General features: G+C 42.2%; 1 protein-coding gene across 5 annotated transcripts in view; it reads right to left on the bottom strand.

Annotated features, from left to right (window-relative positions):
- Positions 1–23,773, bottom strand: part of LNX1 (ligand of numb-protein X 1) — a 191,642-nt gene that overhangs the window by 65,300 nt on the left and 102,569 nt on the right. The gene's annotated exons all lie outside the window — the stretch shown is intronic.

Raw genomic sequence — 23,773 nt, forward strand, 5'->3', positions numbered from 1 at the left:
TGTACTGCCCAGGGAAGATATGCAAAATAAGTAAAAAGCTAGTGTGAGGGTCTGGAAGATCCTAAGGCCACTTCCTCCCACAACACTTTCTTTGGAATAAAAAAGACTAAGAACTAGCTGAGTGACTTCTGCATCTTGAACAAATGAGAGGGAAACACATTAAAGTAGGAAGGAGAGGCTGAGACTCAAGTTCACCACAAGCCCCTTCCCCGACACAGTGACCCACAACCAGGAGGGAACTCAAAACTTGAGGTGTCTTCCTGAAAACCCCATACCAAGCACTCTATCTTTTAAGACCTGCACTCTAAATGAGTCCTCACAAACACCTGGCTTTGAAAACCAGCAGGGCCCATGTGCATGAGACCCACCAAACTGCACCAAACTGAGAAATGGCTCTGTAAGGGCTCTGTAATGACTCATGCACCCGCTGGGATACAGCACAGAAGCAGCCATTTGGAAAGTACCTAGACTTTATGGGAAAGATGTTCATTTGCTAATAGAGCATCAGCCTGAGGGGCAGGGGCTTGCTGGGATATTCTCCGGGGATGGAGGCTGGTGAGCACCATGCTCACACTGTCCCTCTGCCTTGCTAAAGCCTGCAGGTGCACTGTTTTCTGGGGGTGGTGGTGGTGGTATTTTTATCCTCTGCATTAGTCACACTCCAGTGCCTGTATCACCTGTAGGGGAGCTTCTACATATGCGCCTGATGCCCAGGTTTTGGTGGCCGCTGCCCAGGGGACGTCCCTTGGTTGGCTGATTCTGAAGGCCAGGGTATCTTGCCTTCCTGTGTCCCATGTGATTGTAACACTCACAGAGACAGTTCTTGACAGATCACCCCCCAGGACACTGCACAGAGCAGACCAAAACATCTCCATTTTTTCTGAGAAAGGAGCCTATTTGTTTGCCCAGGAGCTTTGGCTCAGTGCAGCCTCTGGCCTGGGCCATTTCTAGGAGCTACACAGGTGCACTCGGGGAATGCAGGCTGGGGGATGCAACCTTTGCGCTTCAGCTCATCGATATCCTAGGGAAGCGTTTATATCCTGGTCAGGCTCCTTGAATTTTGTGGCTGCTACCAGGGGACACCTCTATATCTCCTGGGTCTGGTGGCCCAAGAAGCTTACCTTTGCAGGTCCCACAGAACAGTAACCAATGAAGAAAAAGTCCTTAAACAGCTACCACCCTCAGGGCGCAGCAAGAAGCAACTGACCTGGAAGATCATTCTTTCCGAACCTATCAGCTTATTATCCTGGCTGCAGGCCGAGGGGCAGACATCTAATTAAACACATCTAAAGGCTGACTATGGGCCTCCCCACTGGCTGAGTGGTAAAGAATCCTCCTGCCAATGCAGGAGATGCAAGAGATGTAGGCTAGATCCCTGGATCGGCAAGATCCCCAGGTCAGGAAGATCCCCTGGAGAAGGCAATGGCAACCCACTCCAGTATTCTTGCCTGGGAAAACCACAGACAGAGGAGCCTGGTGGGCTATATAGCCCATGGGGTTGCAAAAGAGTAGAAATGACTCGGCAGCTAAACAACAACAAACGCTGACTGTAATGCTTTCCTGAGACCAGGGAGGACAGGCATTGTCTTCATGCTCTCCAGAGTGCCAATATCACTTGGAGGGGATTTCTACCAAGTCTAGTGCCTCAGTTTTTACATCTGCTGCCCTGACTTTTGTGACTGGCCCCCAGGGACTATCCATTGATCACCTGGTTCTCAGTCCTGGGAGCCATGGGACAGTGACAACCAGAGATAGCTTTTGGCAGGCTACCACTCCCAGAGCCCTACACACACAGTCTCGGCCTTTCTGTTAAAGAGGAAAATTTGCTAGTCCTGGAGCTTCGGCCTGAGGGGCAAGCTTCAGGTTCAGCGTGCACACCTATGAGCCTCCAGAGGTACTCTCAGGGAAAATAGGCTGGGGGACACTTTCTTTGCATTCTCCCTCTGCCTCACTGTTCAGTTCAGTTTCTGTTGTGTCCGACTCTTTGTGGCCCCATGGACTGTAGCATGCCAGGCTCCCCTGTCCATTACCAACCCTCAGAGCTTGCTCAAACTCATGTCCATCGTGTTGGTGATGCCATCCAACTATCTCATCCTCTGTTGTCCCCTTCTCCTCCCGCCTTCAATCTTTCCCAGCATCAGGGTCTTTTCCAGTGAGTCAGTTCTTTGCATCAGGTGGCCAAAGTATTGGAGTTTCAGCTTCAGCCTCAGTCCTTCCAATGAATATTCAGGACTGATTTCCTTTAGGATTGACTGGTTGGATCTCCTTGCAGTCCAAGGGACTCTAGGGTCACCACAGTTCAAAAGCATCAATTCTTCAGTGCTCAGCTTTCTTTATAGTCCAACTCTCACATCCATACATGACCACTGGAAAACTATAGCTTTGACTAGACGGACCTTTGTTGGCAAAGTGATGTCTCTGATTTTTAATACACTGCCTAGGTTGGTCATAGCTTTTCTTCCAAAGAGCAAGCGTCTTTTAATTTCAAGGTTGCAATCACCATCTGCAGTGATTTTGAAACCCAAGAAAATATTTCTGTATCTTACAGAAAGGAGCTTAGACACACATCTGGAACCTCACTTTCTGCAACTGCATCTTGGGACACCTCGGGATCACTTGGCTGTGGCGGTCAGCAGGACTGTCTATTTGCATACCTCAACAGTTGCTGCCTTAGAGTCTGGCTTCCAATCAGCCTGAATCTAGGTGCTAAGATCCTTCCCTTTGAGACACTGACAGGCCTTGGCACACCCTCAACTATGGGGAGATATTAAAAATAAAATCAGTTGCTTGGATAATCACAAAGGTTTGAGAGACAGCCAAAAGCTAAGGCAGGGTTGAATGACGAGGTTCATCTCCTACATGAGCATATTTCATCAAGACTGGGAGATGTGGCTATTTAATATAATCTTAGAAACCAACACAGAGAGTCAAGCATAAGAAACAGGAGTATGTTACAAGGAAAGAATAAGATAAAATCGCTGGAAAAAAAGTTTAATGAAAGAAGTTCAAAGTAATGATCATAAAGATGTCCATTGAACTCGGGAGAAAAACAGATGAACACACTGAGAATTTCAACAAAGAGATAGAAAATATAAGAAAATACCAATTAGAGGTGAAGATAAAATAACAATACTGACTTATAGGACAACATCAAGCAGCCTAACATTTTCTAAATACAGGGGTACCAGAAGGAGAAGAGAGTGGGAAAGGGGCAGAAAGTTATTTGAAGACATAATGGCTGAAAGCGTCTCTAACCCGAGGAAGGAAACTGACATTCAGATCCAGGAAGACCAGAGAGTTCCAAATGAGAAGAAGCACAGAGATCCACACCAAGTCTTCTTATAATTAAAATGTCAAAATTTAAAGACATGGAGACAATCTTAAAAGCAACAAGAGAAAAAACTTGTTATATACAAGGGAACCCTCATACGATTCTCAGGAGATTTTTCAGCAGAAACTCAGCTAGCCAGAATAGAGGGACACAATACAGTCAAAGTGCTAAAAGAAAACACTCCCCAGAATACTCTACCCAGCAAAGTTCAGAACTGAAAAACTGATGCTTTCTGAACAAGCAAAAGCTAAAGGAGGTCATCACTACACTGGCCTTACAGGAGACGTTAGAGGGATTTCTTTAAGTTGAAAAGAAAATGTGCTAATTAGTAAGAAGAAACATATGAAAGTATAAATCTCACTGGTGAAGGTAAATATTTAGTACAGATAGTAGATTAATCACTTGTGGAGCTGCATAAAGGTTAACCACAAAAAGCAGTGAAAAAAATAACTACAATTATTAAAGAATAACAAGACAAAAAGATATAAGATGGGACAGCAAAATCATAAAATGTGAAGGGACAGGACAACTAAAACGCAGAGCCCTAGAATGTGCTTAGAACTTGTTATCAACTTCATATAAAATATATTTATTATAAGAACTTATAATAAGTAAAAGTCCTTATAGGTAAGTCTCATGGTAACCACAAAGTAAAATCCTATAGTAGATATGCAAAAGATAATGAGAAAGAAATCCAAGCATAACACTAAAGAAAGTGATTAAACCACAAAGGAAGAGAGTAAGAGTAACTACAAAACAGTAGAGAACAATCACAAAATGGCAATTAGTATATACCTATCTTCCCTGGTGGCTCAGTGGTAAAGAATCCACCTGCCAGTGTAGGAGACATGGGTTTGATCCCTGGGTCAGGAAGATCCCCCGGAAAAGGAAAAGGCAACTCACTCCAGTATTCTTGCCTGGGAAATCCCATGGATAGAAGAGCCTGGTTGCCTACAGTCCATGGGGTCACAAAGAATCAGACCCGATTTAGCAACTAAACAACAACAACAATGAATAATTACCCTAAATGTGTGTGTGTTAGTTGCTTGTGTAATTGTTAGTCACGTCTGACTCTCTGCAACCCCATAGACTGAGGCCACCAAGCCCCTCTGTCCATGGGATTCTCCAGGCAAGAATACTGGAGTGGGTTGCCATTTCCTTCTCCAAAAGGAACTATAGAAAGAAAGAAAATGAAGTCGCTCAGTCTTCTCCGACTCTTTGTGACCCCATGGACTGTAGCCTATCAGGCTCCTTCATCCAGGGAATTTCCCAGGCAAGAGTCCTGGAGTGGGTTGCCATTTCCTTCTCCAATTACTCTAAATGCAAAGTGATTAAATGTTCCAATCAAAAAACTGTGGTTGAATGGATTTAAAAAACAAGACCCTTCTACATGGTTTCCACACAAATGGAAATCAATGGAAAGCTGGGTATAGCTATGTTTATAACAGAGAAAGTATACTTTAAAACAAAGACTGTAAAAAGGGACAAAGAAGGGTGTTATACAATGATAAAAGAGTCAACCCAACAAGAGAATATAACATTTGTAACTATCTATGACCCAAAATGAGAGCACCCAAATATAGAAAGTAAGCAGTAACAAACCTAAAGGGAGCAATAGATAGCAATATGCAGAAGATCTGAATAGATATTCTTCCAAAGACACACAGATGTCCAGTATGCACACGAAAAAATGTTCAGTATCACTCTGTCAGGCAAATGCAAATCAAAACCACAATGAGATATCACCTCACATCTGAAACTCACGTCCATCGAGTTGGTGATGCCATCCAGCCATCTCATCTTCTGTCATCCTGTTTTCCTCCTGCCCCTAATCCCTCCCAGCATCAGAGTCTTTTCCAATGAATCAACTCTTCACATGAGGTGGCCAAAGTACTGGAGTTTCAGCTACAGCATCATTCCCTCCAAAGAAATCCCAGGCTGATGTCCTTCAGAATGGACTGATTGGATTTCCTTGCAGTCCAAGGGACTCTCAAGAGTCTTCTCCAACACTACAGTTCAAAAGCATCAATTCTTAGTTGTGTCCAACACTGTGCGACCCCGTAGACGGCAGCCCACCAGGCTCCCCTGTCCCTGGGATTCTCCAGGCAAGAACACTGGAGTGGGTTGCCATTTCCTTCTCCAATGCATGAAAGTAAAAAGTGAAAGTGAAGTTGCTCAGTCATGTGTGACTCTCAGCGACCCCATGGACTGCAGCCTTCCAGGCTCCCACATCCATGGGATTTTCCAGGCAAGAGTGCTGGAGTGGGGTGTCATTGCCTTCATCAGAAAGACAAGAGGTAACAAGTGTTGGCAAGGATGTGGAGAACAGGAAACCCTTGTGTATTGTTGGTGGGAATGTACATTTGTGCAGTCACTATGATAAATGGTATGGAGTTTTCTCAAAGAATTAAAATTAGAACTACCACACAATCAACAATTCTGTGTTTATCAAAAGAAAATGAATATTAAGTTGGAAAGATACACGCACTTCTGTGTTCACTGCAGCACTATTTACAATAGCCAAGGTGTGAGTCAAGGTATGAATACAACCTGTGTGTCTGTTAATAGATGAATAAAGAAAATGTGGTATATGTACAATGGAATGTTATTCAGCCACGAAAAAGAAGGAAATCTTGCTATTTGTGACAAACGAATAGCTCTTACAGGCATTATGCTAAGGGAAATAAGTTACAGTAAAAGACACGTATCATATGATCGCATATGAGTAAGTAAAAAACTAAGCTCACAGACACAGAGAACAGATTGGTAGTTGCTAGAGGCAGAGGTGGGGTGGGTGGGATAGAACACGGGGCAAAATGAGTGAAGGGGATCAAAACGTACAAACTTCCAGTTATAAAATAAATAAATCATGGGGATGTAATGTACAGCATGGTGACTATAGATCATACTATTTGAAAGCCAACAGAATAAACGTTAAAATTTCTCATCCCAAGAAAAAAATTTTATAATTGTACAAGGAGTCAGATGTTAACTAGATTTATTGTGGTGATCATTTTGCAGTATATATGAACATCGAATCATTATGCTGTGTACCTAAAACTAATACAATGTTATATGTCAATTATATCTTTATTTAAAACATAAATAAAAAGCAAGAGCAGCCTACACAGCAACCAGCAAGAATAAATAATTGAACAATATAAATCAAAGCCAGCCTTATGAACCAGTGGACTATATCTCCCCTGGGACCATCTTCCTTGGCGGTAAGAAGGGTGAGGCAGGTGATCTATCTTAGCAATCAGAGCATCCAGCTAAAGGGACTGGGTCCAGGATGGGCATGTGACTCCCATCAGATGGATCCAATTTGGAACTCTGCATTTCAGTTGGTGGGAAGAGGCTGTCTCTGAAAGAAGCCATCTGAGAGGAAAACAGAGTATGAGATGGTGAGAGAAAATCATACTGATGGAGGCATGGAGACTCAACATCCAGTGATGCCTGGGGATTTTGGTATGAGCTGTCCTGTTTTCACTGGTTTGACAACTGCAGCTGCAGAGTCCTGACCAACACACATGAGAACACAGGTCACAGCATGATTAAGGCAGGAGAGGTGGATGGGGAGAGAATGAAAAGACTTAAGACAAGAACTGACACAGTCTAGGAGATGGGGGTGCTGGAACTGGATTGAGAAATCCAGTAGCTACCTTGCACCGTATGCACTGACTCATGAAACAGAACAGAATCTGCTCAGGGTTGGTGAGGAAGAGATGCTTTCTTCCACACCTGTCTTCTCCCTGATCCAGAGACCAAGAGAGGTTAATCCAACTGAAAAAGAGGATCGTATGAGCGCTGATTTTTTTAGGCAACCAAGCTGCTACATTCACTTATTTCTACATTCATGTGGAGACTGAGATTCCCAGGAAACAAGAGAATAAAGGTCAAAGGGAGACGGGGCGACATGTAAATAGCCAGTGAAGCAGGAGAAAAAAAAATTGTTTGATCTCATTGTAATTAAAGAAGTACAACATTATAATTAAAGAAGCAACACTGAGACAGTATTTCATCTATCAAATTGGCATTGATAATATCCACTGCTGGTCAAAGTGTTTACGGTGAAGCACTTTGATAAATGCTTATAGTAGGAACTTAAATTTTTAGAAAGCAACCTAGCATATATATCATATTTTTAAAGTCTCCTACTTTGAATAAGTAATTCTACTAAGACTTCAGTCTAAAAAAATAGGGGTTTATATTAAAGGACGTTTATCACACCTATTTGCAGGGCGGGAACATAGACTCAGCCATAGAGAACAGGCTAATGTTCTCAACAGGGGCAGGAGAGGGTGGGATGAATTGAGAGAGCAGCACTGAAATATATATATTACCATATGTAAAGTAGATAGCTAATGGGAAATTGCTATATAATACAGGGAGCTCAACCTGGTGCTCTGTGACAACCTAGAGGGGAGGGATAGCATGGGAGGGAAGTTCAAGAGGGAGGGGACATATGTATACCATGGCTGATTCATGTTGATGTATGGCAGACACCAGCACAATATTGTAAAGCAATTATCCTTCAATTAAAAATAAATTTAAAAAAATCAAACACACACACAAAAGGTGTTCATCACAGATTACTTAGGGTTAGAATCTGAAAATTTAAATATGTCTATTCTCTAGACATAGGGACAATCAATTATGACATGCTAAAAGATAGAATAGCAAGAAGCAAGTGAAAAACATTTTGTTGAGGTATTTCTGGGTAAAATTACATATATGTCTGGAATTTGTTTTAAAATATTCCAATTAAAAAAAAACAATTAAAAAAACTGGTGTGGGCAAGGTATGAAATAAAGTTGCAAAATGTTGATAATTGTTGAGCCTGGGAGATGTACACACAGGAGTTCCTTAAACTATTCTACTTTTACTTATGTTTGAAAAACTCTACCCTACAAGCTTAAAAATCATAGTTGTAAAGAATAGTAAATAAAATGGAAACATGACTCAATTATTATGAATATTAAATATTATTGATTATAAGAAATGCAAGATAGAAAATTGCTTATATATACATCTATATATACTCTATATTTTAAAAGATTAGAAACTATATGAATACATATTTAAATATATAACATAAGCTTAATTTCATTTAAGTCATGTTTTTTTCATGCAGTTTAGAGTATTGAACTGTCCGATGGAAAATTAATGAAAGTCACATAGGTAATTTAAAATTTCCTAATCACGATATTATATAAAGTAAGATTTTGAAAAACAAGTGAAGTTTTAATATACTTTAGCCTAGTGTATAATGTTTCCATTTCAACACCAATAAAAAAATGATGAAACAATTTACATTTTTTTCCATACTAAGTTCTAGAAATCGACTGTTTTATGTTTGCAGCTTATCTGGACTTGGAAGTGCCACATTTGCAGGACCAAGTGCCACACACGAGGCTTGTGGCTACCGTAACAGCAGTACAGAGCCAGTCCTTGTAAGCCCCTCTGACTTAGTACTGACTCCTGGGTAATGTGTTTGCACACCAAATAAATCAGAAGTATGATGCTCTAACCTCTGGCCTGTTTTCTTGGAAGACTAACACAACAAGTTCAAGTGTACCTGGCCCTGTTGGACAATGATAAGAAATCTTGAGGGTCCACGGACTTGTCCAGGTAGAAGCCCCACTTCCCTTCCTTTCTTATTTGTTCTTCTTTCTCCCTCGGTCTCCTGCCAAGGTCCTGGCATGAAATGATTATGCCTCCCGGACAGGCCTCAAGGGACCTCTTATTTCTGTTCTTATTTTCTGTTACTCTCTTCCATTTTCTCTCTTTTGCACAAAACATGCATGTACCTAGGGCTCAGGGGTAAAGAATCTACCTGCCAATGAAAGAGACATGGGTTCAATCCCTGGGTCGGGAAGATCTCCTGGGGGAGGGCATGGCACCCCACTGCAGCCTTCTTGCCTGGAGAATCCCATGTACAGAGGAGCCTGGTGGGCTATATATAGTCCATGGGGTTGCAAAAGAGCTGGACATGACTTAGCGACTAAACAACAGCAAAGAACATGTGTACATATGCTGCACGGACTGAGCCGTGTCCCTACAAATTTATGGTAAAGCCCTAAGCCCCAGTACCTCAATATGACACTGTTTGCAGGTATGGGTCTTTAAATAGGTAATTGAGGTTAAATGAGGTCTTTAGAGTAGGCTCTCATCTGACTGGTGTCCTTACGGAAAATTAGGACACAGAAGGGTAGGAAGGGAGGAACACAAGAAGCCACCTGGAGCAGCCAGCCATCTACAAGCTGGAGAAAGGCTGGAACATGACCCTTCCCTGTTGACCCTCAGAAGAAGCTAACCCTGCTGATACCCTGACCACAGATGCCTACCCCCAGAACTGTGAGCAACTAGACTCCTGTTGTTTCAGCCCACCCCACCTCTCTGCCAGCCTGAGCCAATTCATGCATACTATTGATACATACAACTTCAGCCTTCTCTTTCTTCTATAAGTTAAGTTCAACTGGCATTGACTGAGGATTTGTCTCTACTTTTATCTAATGAGAAAGTGCTGCGGATGTGAGGCAGGGACAGGACACTTTACGGGCAACAGAATTCTGTGATTTGTAGAAGACTGGGTCAGAAATTAAGACATGCCACGGTCCATTCTCTGCACCAGCTTGCTGTGTTCTCAGAAGCAAGCCACTTAATTTTCCAAAGGCTCAGTCTATTCATCTGTAAAGCACAGGATTGAATTGGATCACCTCTCTTGCCCAGAATAATCCTAACATTCTACGGCTCGTCCTGGCTCAGACAGGAGTCTGTCTCCTACTGTACACCCACAGCTTCCTGGATGAGGCACACAGAAAAAGACAGTGGTTAGGACAATATTTAGTTTCAAAATGTTTTTAGTATAAATTATCTTAGCTTGAAGCTGCCTGCTTGCTTTTGCCTGCTCGGATGCCTCCCCACCATGTAAACATATAAGCTTGGGGAGAATATAAAGGAGGTGAATGAACTTGTGATCACTGTGTAAACTGGGAACGAGGATTAAACACGAGACTGCAATGTCCCGCATTTGCAATACGTTCAGACCAAGCTGCTGGTAAACTGTGATGTTTGCACTTCATTTTTTTTGACATGGGACCATAACGAAGGCTTGGAGTTTTAAGAAGGATCTTAGGATGAAGTGCTCAGGACTTGTCCCATCACATCATCATCCCGGTGATGTAATAATCTCTGTCTCTTCAGGGATGCCTAGGAGACACAGGGTGGCCTCTTTGAGGATTGGACATCACCCTTTGCCTCAGTTACTTTTTTTTTTTTTTCTGGAAAGGAACTAAAGACCTCTGGTGTAGTTTAAGAAATATCCAAGCCATGAGCTGACCCCCAAACATCTATTCTGATCTTCCAGTGAGAAACCAATCAAGGCAACATATGTACTTATTTCAAAGTACATTTGCAATGGCTTAAGTTCTTCAGAAAATGTGGATCGAGGATGCAATACCAACAATATATTCAGTGTCCTGTTTGAGGGTACACCTGTTGACACAGGTCACCAGCTACAACAGCTGAAAACAAGGAAACCCACAGACCAGAAACCCTTGTGTCCCCAGAGCGCGACCAGGTTTATTTTGAACAAAAGGTTTGCTTTCAGTAAAGATCCCCGCAGAAGTCCTTCTTGCCTTGAATGGACCAGCTCGGCTAGAGCACAGCACTTAGAGTTACCGTAGGAAATTCTCCTTGTGCCAGTTGGAAAATAACATCCCCAGTATGACTGTTTGGAGAGGAAGTTCCAACCACAGGAGATAGACTAAACAGCGGAATTCCTGAACGCATCCAAGCCATTCACACTGCAACAAAGGCGTCAGATTCGGCTTTGCTGGTGCCCAGCTTGTGCTGGGCTGCAGGCTGATGGTCTCTGCTGAGGCTGCCTCACCTGCCCATGAATTCAGGTCCAGCCTCCCCAGGGAAGGCTCCATGCTGCCCCGGGAGTTGCTACCAAGTATCATCTCCTCTAAATATTTCCCCCTCTGGGAGCCAGCCATACTAATTTTGCTTTTTCCCTTTTGGGTCCAAAGATCCCATCAGGGGAGCCTATTTATTGTTTTCTTGGCTTATACAACCACAGCAGGGACATTCCCTCCAAAAGTGCTCTGGTATTAAGCACATATGCTCCCTGGATGCAGAGTGGGCCATTCAATAGCACAGAGCAGGATTTTGTTTATTTAGTCAATTGCCTTCTGGGCAGCACAGTTGGCCTGGCCTGGGAAGAGGAGAACTGGGCTTTACCTTTTACTTTTACTAAGACAGCAGTCATCCTCTAGGTGGCCTTGGAAGCAGGGGCTGAAGGACATGGGGCATTGAAAGGGAAGAAGGGAAGTACGTTAAAAAGAGAATCGTGGCTACTCTTCCCTTAGGACTTAGAATCCCTAGGACAGTAGTTCTTAGCCAGGGACAATGTCTAAAGACATTTTTGGTTGTCATGACTAGGGAAGGGGTTACTGGCATCCAGCGGGTTGGGGCCAGGGTTACTGCTGAATATCCTGTGACGCACAGATGGCCCCCGCAGCAAAGAGGCATCTGGTCTAAAATGCCAACATCCCAAGGCTGAGTAAACTTTGCTCTTTGGGTTAGAGTGGTGCCGAGTACTTCTGTTTTTAAATAAACTCTGCATGTGATTCCAATGCACTCTGAGGTCTGAGAATGTCCACCCATGTTGTCAACCGGCTGATGACATCAGGTTGCCAGGGCAGTGAGGATGGGTCAAGGCAGACATGGAACACACTCAGATAAGTAACACTAAAGACAGTCACAACACACTTTACAAATTTATTCCACGCAGGACCCATGGGAGACTTTAACAGGACTTATTATGGGACCATGGGGATGAGTAACCATAGGGTCCAGTTACCCCCAAGCAGAAAAGCAAGGGAAAGCTGAGCAGCTGTGCCTCTGAAATGTCAGCTTCACTGCCAATTTCCCCATTGTTATAAGTCTGCTGGCTTGATTGACTCAAGAGAGTTTGCAAGTCTTTGCCAGTGCACTGTGCTTCTCCATAGGAGGGCCCTATCATCAACCTTAAGCATCATAAGTAGATCACAGGGAGAGCAGGAGTTATTTCTAGGGCTTATGTTTTGGTTACCGGGTGTGCCACAGTACTTTGGCACATCTTTTCCTTAGGGAAGGATGAAAAAGTTAAGGAGAAACTTCTCCACTCTCCACTATCTTCTAGTATTCAAGAGTACCATATAGAGAGTCAAATAATTTCTGCTCTACTCTCTCTCTTTCTTCTTAGCAGCCATACACGTTGGCCAAGCTGCTGTCTCTGGGGGCCCTGGTGTCCTCCCCGATGATAATGCCTGACCTAACTCACTGAACTGCTGAAGGATGAGTGAGAGGTCTTAGCAAGGTGATTTTAAAAAATTTAAATGGGAAGAGGTGATTTGTGTTTGTAGGTGAAAGGAAAGAAACCAGTAGTGGCAACTTATTGTAAATGGAAATGTTTTTCTATTAAGTCATGGGGTTCAGGGAAGGTGTTTATATCTTTCTTTGAATAATTATGATTTTTTATGGCTATAAAGAATCAGAAGAGAAAGAAAAGCAGACTTTTCTTTTTGCATCATTACTTAAAGGTTTAGACTTTTTCTTTTTTAAAGGAACATAAAGAATATAAAAATCATATGGGACCCACCAACTTTACTATTTCCATTTCCAAGCTAAGTTTGTTTAATTAGGCTCTGCTGCTGCTGCTAAGTCGCTTCAGTCGTGTCCGACTCTGTGTGACCCCATAGACGGCAGCCCACCAGGCTTCCCCGTCCCTGGAATTCTCCAGGCAAGAACACTGGAGTGGGTTGCCATTTCCTTCTCCAATGCATGAAAGTGAAAAGTGAAAGTGAAGTCGCTCAGTTGTGTCTGACTCCTAGCGACCCCATGGACTGCAGCCTACCAGGCTCCCCTTCCCTGGGATTCTCCAGGCAAGAGTACTGGAGTGGGTTGCCATTGCCTTCTCCTACACGAAAACAAATACCTAACATTTCAATTTATTAAGAGGTCAGGTCCAAACTACTTAGAAAGTTTTTATATCCTAACAATTGAGTTCAGTTCAGTTCAGTTCAGTCGCTCAGTCGTGTCCGAATCTTTGCGACCCCATGAATAGCAGCATGCCAGACCTCCCTGTCCATCACCAACTCCCAGAGTTCACTTAAGCTCACGCCCATCAAGTCAGTGATGCCATCCAGCCATCTCATCCTCCGTCGTCCCCTTCTCCTCCTGCCCCCAATCCCTTCCAGTATCAGGGTCTTTTCCAATGAGTCAACTCTTCGCATAAGGTGGCCAAAGTACTGGAGTTTCAGCTTTAGCATCATTCCTTCCAAAAGAAATCCCAGGGCTGATCTCCTTCAGAATGGACTGGTTGGATCTCCTTGCAGTCCAAGGGACTCGCAAGAGTCTTCTCCAACACCACAGTTCAAAAGCATCAATTCTTCGGCGCTCAGCCTTCTTCACAGTCCAACTCTCACATCCATACATGACCACTGGAAAAACCATAGCCTTGACTAGACGGACCTTTGTTGGCAAAGTAACGTCTCTGCTTTTCAATATGCTATCTAGGTTGGTCATAACTTTCCTAACAATTGAGTAGCAGTTTAAAAAAAAATACAGAAATTGAACAAAAATAGAATTTTCATTCTTAATTACAATTTACAGATATAAGTGTGTCTGCTGCATATTAAGTCCTCCATCAGGGAATCAGGTCATATCAACCAGTGTCCAACCTCATGTTCCACACCAACCGTGTAGTACTTGCTTCAAAGATACGTTACCCAAAGTAACAGAGTAAGATTCAATACTGAAATTGTTAACTTCACTGATTCTTAGTTCGTGCTGTGTCCAACAGACATTAAAAATTAAAAATATCTCACAGCACCTCATGTTACTGGGGTATATAATCTGGGAACTATGAAGACAGACAAAGATATCTTAGAGAAGACACAATGTTTTATACACAAATGTGACAAAATCGTCATAAAATACATATCTGAAAAAGGTTTTGTATCTAGAATTTATTAAAGATGCCTAAAATCAATGGTAAAAAAGATAAATTAGACTAGAGACTTCACAAAGATGAGAGTGGCAGAAAGCTCATGGAAAGGTGAATAATCTGTCACTAGGGAAATGCACGTTAAAACCACAATGAGATATGTTGTACGTGGAACTCTCTGATACTGTTGGTGAGAATGCAAATGGTATAACCACTTCAGCGAACACAATGGGATACCGCTGGCATAAAAAGCAAATTACTGAGCACTTAATATGAATGTATCTCAAACTCATGACAGTAGGCAAAAGAAACCAGGCATAATATTGTCCGATTCCTTTTACATGAAGTTAAAGAATAGGCAGAAGTAATCTATGGTGATAGAAATCAGAGAAGAGATTATCGTTTATCAAAACTGTTTGGATTATACAGTTAAGAGTATATAGTTAATGCCTAGATCTAGTTAGATCATATATAAATTTATTAAAAAATTTTTTTTAAATTTTACTTTATAATACTGTATTGGTTTTGCCATTCATCAACATGAATCTGCCATGGGTGTACCTCAATTTAAAAAACACCTTTGGCAGAAAGTTTAAAGCATTTATTAGTTTAAGGAGGTTACTCAACATATTTTTATTACTGGAAATTTTAAAATGAAGCATAAAAAAGAAAACAACTGATGTACAGATAAAAAGAAAGTTTAAACAAGATAAATGATAGGGAAAGTTTAAGCAGAAAAAGATACGGCTGATATTGTCAAAGATATTAGAAAACAGATACTTAAATTCTCTAGCAGTGTCTTATACATATCAAGGAGCCCATGAACAATAATACACGTGGTTCCACTGCTTGACATTTATCAAGTACTAATGTCCATGGTAAAGAATCCACCTGCCAATGCAGGAGACATGAGTTCCATGCCTGGGTCAGGAAGAGGAGGAATGGCAACCCACTCCAAGATTCTTGCCTGGAAGATCCCATGGACAGAGGAGCCTGGTGGGCCACAGTCCAAGGGGTTACAAAAGAGTTGGACACAACTTAGTGTCTAAACAACAACAAATCTTATGCTGGATATTATGCTAATTCCATTTAATCTTTACAACTACTATATGAGGCAGTTATTATTATCCTAACTCACAGATGAGATCTACATTAAGTAATTTCCGCCAAATCACACAGCTGATATGTTGAGGGGCCTGGATTTAAAACCAGATTCTGACTCATGAGCTCATGGTCTGATATTCTTTACTGCCTCCAAAGAAAAACAGATTTTATTTTTTAAACTTAAGAGACCTCAGCAATATCACTAATGCATCAATGTGTAGCAGGGATGGTGCTAAGAGCCATTTCTCTCTACTTCCTACCTTCCATTATAAAATATGAAAATGTTCACTATTCTTCACTATCATCATTCCTTACAGCTAGGGATGGCAATAGGACGCAGACAAGTTATTACTCAAGATAAAACTCATGGCCTGAATCATGACATACCAGGATTAGAAAAACACTCACCTTGTTTGTTCAACTTTGTCCCAACTTCAGGCAGACTACAGTAAACAACATCTCCCAAAGCTTCCTGTGCAAAATTAGGCTCAGTAGACCCCATAAACAACGGAGAACAGGTTTGTTGTTTTGGATGCCTAAGGCATGATTCTTTTTCTCCTTTTGCAAATTCTACTGCAGTTATTGTCTTCCCCCTGAAATGTTTCCATGACACAAAATCTGCCTCTTGATGGGGCCACAAATGAACTATCTCCCCTCCATCCAGAAGAGCAAACTATTCTACTCTGTTTACCTGCAAGGGCACATGAGAAGTCAATCCAATAAAACAGATTGGCTCATTAGTAACACATTGTAACGAAACTGAACATTAATGAAACCACATATACTAATGTTAATTTTATTAACATTTTATTAAAATTATTTTTATCAATAGACATTTCTATTCTATTAGTGAATATTTTTAAACAGCACATTAATCTTCTCAAAGGTAAACATTATCAGTTATTCAAAACAAAACAAAACAAAACATGGTAATCCCATGATGTAGACTGGAATGAAATGAGGAATAACAAAAGCCAGCGAAACACGAGTTGACTCAATGATCAGCCTCACATCCCTGCTTCAGCTCCCCAGCCCCATATGGACGCCAAGCACTTCACAGTCAGTCCCCACTTCCTGTTACATCTCTCTTATTTCCTTTATTATTTTTTGTTCATCTATTGGCTCAGTTCTTGAGCAACCGGGCTGGGACTATCTTTACTCCTACATTTGAAATAGCATCTGATAACCATTGACAAAGGTACCATCACCCCCATTTTGCAGAAGGGTAACTTCAAATATTGGAGTATTAGACTTAATCAAGGCCAGTACAGCTGAGAACTTTTCAGGGACTGCACCAATGTAAGCCTTGTGGGTTAATCACTTGACCCCGACCTGTAGTCTTTTAGCCTGCTTTTAGTAAGTAACTGTCTTACCATTGTTTAGTTAGTTATTCCACATAACATGGTAATGTGGTTTCCTCATTTAACCATGAGGAAATGGGTAGAGAATAAGGCCATCTCTGGGACTTCTCAGGTGGCACTAGTGGTTAAAAAAAAAAAAAAACCACCTGCCAACTCAGGAGACTTAAGAGATGTGGGTTCAATCCCTGGGTCAGGAAGACCCCTGGAGCAGAACAAGGCAACCCACTCCAGTATTCTTGCCTGGAGAACCCTGCGGACAGAGGAGTCTGGTGATTTATAGTCCATAGGGATGCAAAGAGTTAGACAGGATTGAGTGTACACACAAGGCCATCTCTATGTAAGTACAAAGCCCTCTATCTGTGAATACACCTCTGATAGTCACTAGTCTCCTATAGATGGTTAGATAGCATCACTGACTCAGTGGACATGAATTTAAGCAAACCCTGGGAGGTAGTGAAGGACAGAGGAGCCTGCCTGGTGTGCTGCAGTCCATGGGTTTGCAGAGAGCAGAACACACCTAAGTGACTGAACAAGTCTCAAGTTCAAGTCAGATTTTCATGGGAAATGCCTCGCAGGATTTTCTCCATTAACTGAAGATACTCATCACCCAGAGAAGAGGAGAGTCTCACTGTACCCCTTCTTTGAAAGATGATCTTAACACAAAAGGTACAGCTACTGAGGTTGTCCCCTGAGGAACTGTTACTGTGGAAGACAAGTACAAAATGGTCACAGCAAAGTACCTAGAAATGTTCTTGATGGAATGGTGCCTAGACCACAAGCAACTCCTGGCCTAAAAAGATTTCCCCTTTCTCCTCCACCTTTGTCCTAGAACTCGGTGTGTTCTGAAGTTATGCTTTATTGAAACTGGTTCAGCAGTCCTGACGTGCAAACTCCAGATTAGATCTCAGGCCACCACGTTCCTAGTCTGGCGCTTCTGTTCCCACATCACTTCAGAGTTTTAGATACCAAAGTGACAGTTTCCTTGAATGCTCTCAGGGCGTCTCAAGAGCCCCTGATTGCACTGAGGAAGCACAGAATGTTCTTGAGAAATCACCCCTTTGTTTTTCTATAATTAGCTGGTTCTCTTCCTCTTCTTGATTCCCCACCTAAGGATGCATTGACCCAGCTGAACAACACCACTACAGATGTGGGCGATAGCGTTTATCACACGATGATGCAAATATTAGCATCAGGATGGAATTTCCACTCCAGTCCCAGGACTGTTATCTTTTCTGCTTGTAGTAAATTCTAAGTATCACTAACATGGTTTTCGCAGCAATCACTTCCTGATTACTTAGGAAAATCTACCTGTTTGTTTATTGCTTTATTTCTAGTCTGAGCTGGTCATTAGCATGCCACTAGTGAAAAGATTCACCTCTAGGTCACTTCCCTTTGCATTTTAGGCTGGTACCGGGAAAGGTACACTGATTTTCCTATGAAATGTAATTTGCCTTAAACTAAGTGAAAAAGATATATTTAAAGGCATCCAACTTGCATGAACACCTGGCACTTTTATGCAAACATCCAGCCAATCATATAGGAATTGAGAGCATGCTTATAAATGCTTTAATGGTAAACAACAGCCCTGAAAGCCTCTGCATACAACAGCCTTAGGTGTACCTTTTCTCAACGGAATGAATCTTTAGACTGAGGGTCAGTTTCTAATGCTACGTCCAGTTCTACTCCTGGGTGGAGAAGGGAGGGAGGCTGTTATTTTTCTTTCAGTAGGTAGCCAGATGCTTGCTCTTTGGAAAGCATTCAATAGTTTGATTCCTTTATAGGTGTGCATGCATTTGTGTGCGTGTGCACACACCCTGAAACCTGACAAAGCACTGGGATGTGGCCACTTTTCAGGCTCCATTAGTATCCTCTCACCTTCTCCATTCTAACTCAGCTTTGCACCCAGCACCAGGCTCTGCTGTCAGCCTCATGAGACTCGGGGACGCCCAAGCTCCACGGAGGTGGGCAGCCTGGGCACCTTCCTTTACACTGCCTCCGCACTCGATAGGAGTCCCAGCAAACCACACTCTACCACAGAGCCAAGGAGAAGGTCTCAGTCACTGAAAATAGAAAGTGCTTCCTGAGAGTAGTACTCCTTCCTCATAAAAATGCACAATCTGGTCCAGCCAGATTCTTCCTTTCAGGTCACGACACAGGGAAGTCAGTGAGCTGGCTGACCTGAGACAGTATCTTCAAGCTGGGTGAGGCTCGGCTACTGTCAGCAACTGCTTCTCACTTCTTATTCAGAGTCTGAAATATTAGGGGACCCAAAGTAAGTAAAGAATTATATTTGCATGGCAGTTCAGTTCAGTTGCTCAGTCGTGTCCGACTCTTTGCGACCCCATGGACTGTAGCACACCAGGCCTCCCTGTCCATCACCAACTCCCAGAGCTTACTCAAACTCATGTCCATCAAGTCAGTGATGCCATCCAGCCATCTCATCCTCTGTCATCCCCTTCTCCTCCTGCCTCCAATCCCTCCCAGCATCAGTCTTTTCCAATGAGACGGTTCCTCTCAGGTGGCCAAAGTATTGGGAGTTTCAGCTTCAGCATCATTCCTTCCAATGAACACCCAGGACTGATTTCCTTTAGGATGAACTGGTTGGATCTCCTTGCAGCCCAAGGGACTCTCAAGAGTCTTCTCCAATACCACAGTTCAAAAGCATCAATTCTTTGGTGCTCAGCTTTCTTACAGTCCAACTCTCACATCCATACATGACTACTGGAAAAACCATAGCTTTGACTAGATGAATCTTTGTTGGTAAAGTAATGTCTCTGCTTTTTAATATGCTGTCTAGGTTGGTAATACCTTTTCTTTCAAGGAGCAAGTGTCTTTTTATTCCATGGCTGCAGTCACCATCTTCAGTGATTTTGGAGCCCCCCAAAATAAAAATAAATTGCATGGCAATTGGTTTCAAACAGCTACTGGCTAAATATGAATGTCTCATTAAAAAAAACAACAACCCACAAACAATCACAAAATCCACTCCAAAGCCAAGAACACAGAGGAAGGGACAGTGAGTCATACACAGAGCCCTAAGTGCGGGTGTCTGGATGGCACCTGGGGCTGGGACACTATGGTGTCTGGGCTTTATCTGCATCTCTTTCTACTGGCCTGGCCACATAACCTCTGTATCGAGTGGGGCCTCATCTTTAAGACTAAGAGCCAGGATCAGCAGTGACAGAAAAGCACCTTCGGCAGCACCATCGTTTGCTATTTAGAACAGCTTTTCCTTACAGTCTTGCTGCATCTGGGGCTCATAACTCCAGGTGAAATGCAGGGAAAAGACACATGCATGAACAGAGGTGCGGTAGGACAGAAGAACCCTACACTTCTTTTCTGAATGGATTAAGGTTTACCTCTGGAAAACAACTAAATTACAGTTCTGGTCCAATTAATCTGAGTTAAGTCCTACATTTTAAAAGAGTCAGTCGATCCGCTTGATCTCCCAGATGTTGTAAGCCTGGTGTCATGGCATTTGTTTGGTTAAAAGCTTTCTGCGTGCGGAAAGCTTTGTTCCTGATTCTTGCTGAATTCATCTGTGATTCAAAAGCTGTGACTGAAAGAACTTTCAGATTTACAGGTGTACAGGTCACTAGGGACATGACACAAGAGTCACAATGCAGGTGTCATTAGCAACCAGTCTTATGATCTTCATGTGGTCAGGAAAGGCCGAACATGAACACACTGGAACAAGGGCCCTTCTGGGGGAAGGGGGAAAGAGAGAGAGGGAGGGAGGGAGGGAGCGGGGGTAATAGAAGACCCTCAGTAGGGACAACATGTTCTACCCCTTCTGGAAGCAATCAGAGGAAGTAAGCCAAACAGCTGACTGACACTTCTGCACGTTTACTTGACGGACTCCTGGAGAGCTGCCTGGCTGAAGGGGCTCCAGAAAGAGCATGAAATCAACTCGGTTCCACTGAAAATGGGGTCAGTTCCAAGGGCTTAATCTGTTTGCATTTTTTTTCTACTTTAAATAAGGTGGGTTTCCTCACTAAAACTGGATCAGCCATATCCCACTTCTCAAAGAAGCCCACATGAGTTAAGGGCTCTCTCTGGCAGGAATGGGACCACAAGGGCCCTCTGCCAAGTGAAGCTGCCCAAGGCTAGATCTGAGCTAGAGAATGTCCGCTATCTTCTTCCCAGAAGGTCCCCAGCAATATGTCCTACACTTCTGGTGCTCTAATCAGAGTCTCAAGAAGAGGGAACATTATTTCACCTCCTGTCCATAAGACATATAGAGATATTTACCCACTGAGTTATGTCTGGGCTGATAAATGCTCACATGGTCCTTAGTTCCTCCTTTTAAAATGAATCATCTAAGCATAAGACTTTAGAACTTTGGTAGGTAACATTTTATTAAAAGAAAAAAAATTTCTTAAGCGAAAGCAAGTTTACTTAGAGAGATGCACATCCCATAGGCAGAATGCATATCTCTCAGGTGAAAGTGGCCCTGGAGTGTGGGGGTGGTTAGTTCTGGGTTCAGTAAGTAATATTTTAGAACTGACATTTTTCTTCTAGTAGCAGGATCATGATTCACACAAATTAATTTTTAGACAGTGATTCAGCTCTAACCTGTTTGCTTTAACCCCCGCTCTGATCCCTTTTGCGTGTATGTATACATAAGTCTCCAAACACCAGGACTTCTGTTATCTATATAAAATTGATACTATCAAAGATGTTGTTTATTGCTTATTTTAAGACGAAAAGTTTGCTTTCTGAGGACAGTGACAACAGCTGCTTGTCGGGGACTCACCATGACCAGGCTGCTTCCTCTTCTACCACTAGCAGCAGTTAGTAATAATTTCTGCAGTCCTTGCAACTGTCATCCATGACAAAGGTTTTGATTTGGCTGCACGGTTAAAACTGGAAATTTAGTATTTGGGTTTGTTCCAATTCTTTTTTTGCTCAGGCTACTAATCAATACCAAATCTAATGCATTTGAATACAATAAAACAGCACAGCCACTGTTTTTGCCAACAGCTTCAAATGACAATGGGGCCTCACTTAAACGTTCTCCAACCCAGCCTCCAAGTCAAGTGCCACACCAGCTGGCAAAGCTCATTAAGAAGGGTTATTGCATCAGAAACAGAGTTTTCTGTTGGAGTCATCACTGGCAAAGAGTCCTTACAGATTTGTGTCCTCGCTTATTGGGGTCAAACATTTGTCTTTAGTAAAATAAGGGCGTTGGACTAGACTCTAAAAATAACTGGCAGGAATGTGTTCTATGACTTGAGGATTCTCCAGTGGGTGGGTGGAGGTATCAACCAAATCAGGACGCAGAATAAACTTCAGCAAAATGCTCTGTACGAGCATGATGACTTGGCAAGGTCATGTTAAAAAAAAGAGGCTGGGTTGAATAAAATGATTTCTCGGAGGAAAAGAGTGAATAATTAGTGCCAAACTATTTACATAGTGGAAAATTCTGCTCTTTGGGAAGATGAGACTTGGTGGGTTCTAAGAAGCTGATCAGCATATTCCATTGCCTTATTTTCTGAAAGAAATCCACAGTTCATAATTCCTTAACTCCAGTCTCTAACTATTTACATCAAATGGAAAAAGAGGACCTCTATTCAGTCCTATGTCAGAAACTCTTAGAATCACTAAACAGTTTTCAATACTTAAGAACAGTAAAATGCCCAGACAAGGGACTTTGTTAAACTCAGAGAAGAATACATATGAGTTGAAACAGGAGGATTTAATACTTAGCAATAGCTTTAAAATCTGTAAGCTCACTCTGAGTCATAAAAAAATAGGCCAAGAAGCTTGAAAGAACACAGATCTAAGTTTTTAAAAGAGGCAAACACTGAAACGAAAATGTTAACACATGAAATGCTAAACTCCTTAAAGATATCTTTATAAGTACAAATAAGTATAAATAAAAATTTGAAGAATTAAACTTAGGCAGAGTAGTTTGGACAAGAAAAAATTAGGTAAAGGAATATTTGGCAAACGCACACAGACACACACATAAATCAGCTGCTCCAGATGACATACCGCTCCAGGGAATAAAAGAATTTGACTAATATGCTTACTGAACAATGGTACACTGAAGATGAACAATTATTTCTGAAAAATTACCTTGCACACAGGGGGAATGTCAGAAGCTTGGAAGAAGACCAACAACATGTGGCAGTAATGTAGAAAGAAAACAGAAGGAAAGGGTAGGGAAAAATTAGCATATGATATATGCAATTGCTGGTGTTAAAAGCTGTGGAATAAACGCTGTTGTTGTTCAGTCACTAAGTCATGTCCGACTAGCCCTCCAGGCTTTCCCTGGGATTTCCCAGGCAAGAATATCGGAGTGGGATCCCCTTTTCCAGGGGATCTTCCCGACCCAGGGATTGAACCTGGGTCTCATGTGTTGCTGGCAGATTCTTTATCACTAAGTCACCTGGGAAGGCCAGAATAAACACTAGGGAGGTAAAATTTAGGGAGGTTCAGAATAGCAGAGGTGAATAAAACAATGTCTGCATTTAGATAACTGCAGATGAACTTGAGATTATCTTGATGACTTTGACACATTCTTGTAGTTAAGAATGTAAAGGGATGAGGAGGGGGACATTAAGGTGCGTGAACATGCAGTGTCTCAGTCAAGATTTCACCATTAGCCTAAAGATTCAGAAGGGAGGCTGAAAATGGACAGAAATCTCAAATAAACATGGTATTAAGCCCAGTCATAGGGACATGTTTCAGAAGATGTCTTAACAAGCTGCCACCACATCCGTCTCAGTTAGTACCCTGACAGATGACCCAGGATGGGGTGTCACAAAATTTATGGATGGGAAGAGCCATGGAAAATATGAGAGGAGCAAGAAAAAAACAAAACAAAATAAAACTAGGTTAGACATAGACACATCTGCAAAGAGAGGACTGGAAACAGATACAAACAGGCTGGATAAATTTAGAAAACAGCACAGTTTAGGGATGAGAATATTTAACATGAATTCATACTGATTAAGAATGGGGATGTGAGAACAA

The sequence above is a fragment of the Ovis aries genome, chromosome 6 (assembly GCF_016772045.2).
Source record: "Ovis aries strain OAR_USU_Benz2616 breed Rambouillet chromosome 6, ARS-UI_Ramb_v3.0, whole genome shotgun sequence".
Taxonomy (NCBI): Eukaryota; Metazoa; Chordata; class Mammalia; order Artiodactyla; family Bovidae; genus Ovis; species Ovis aries.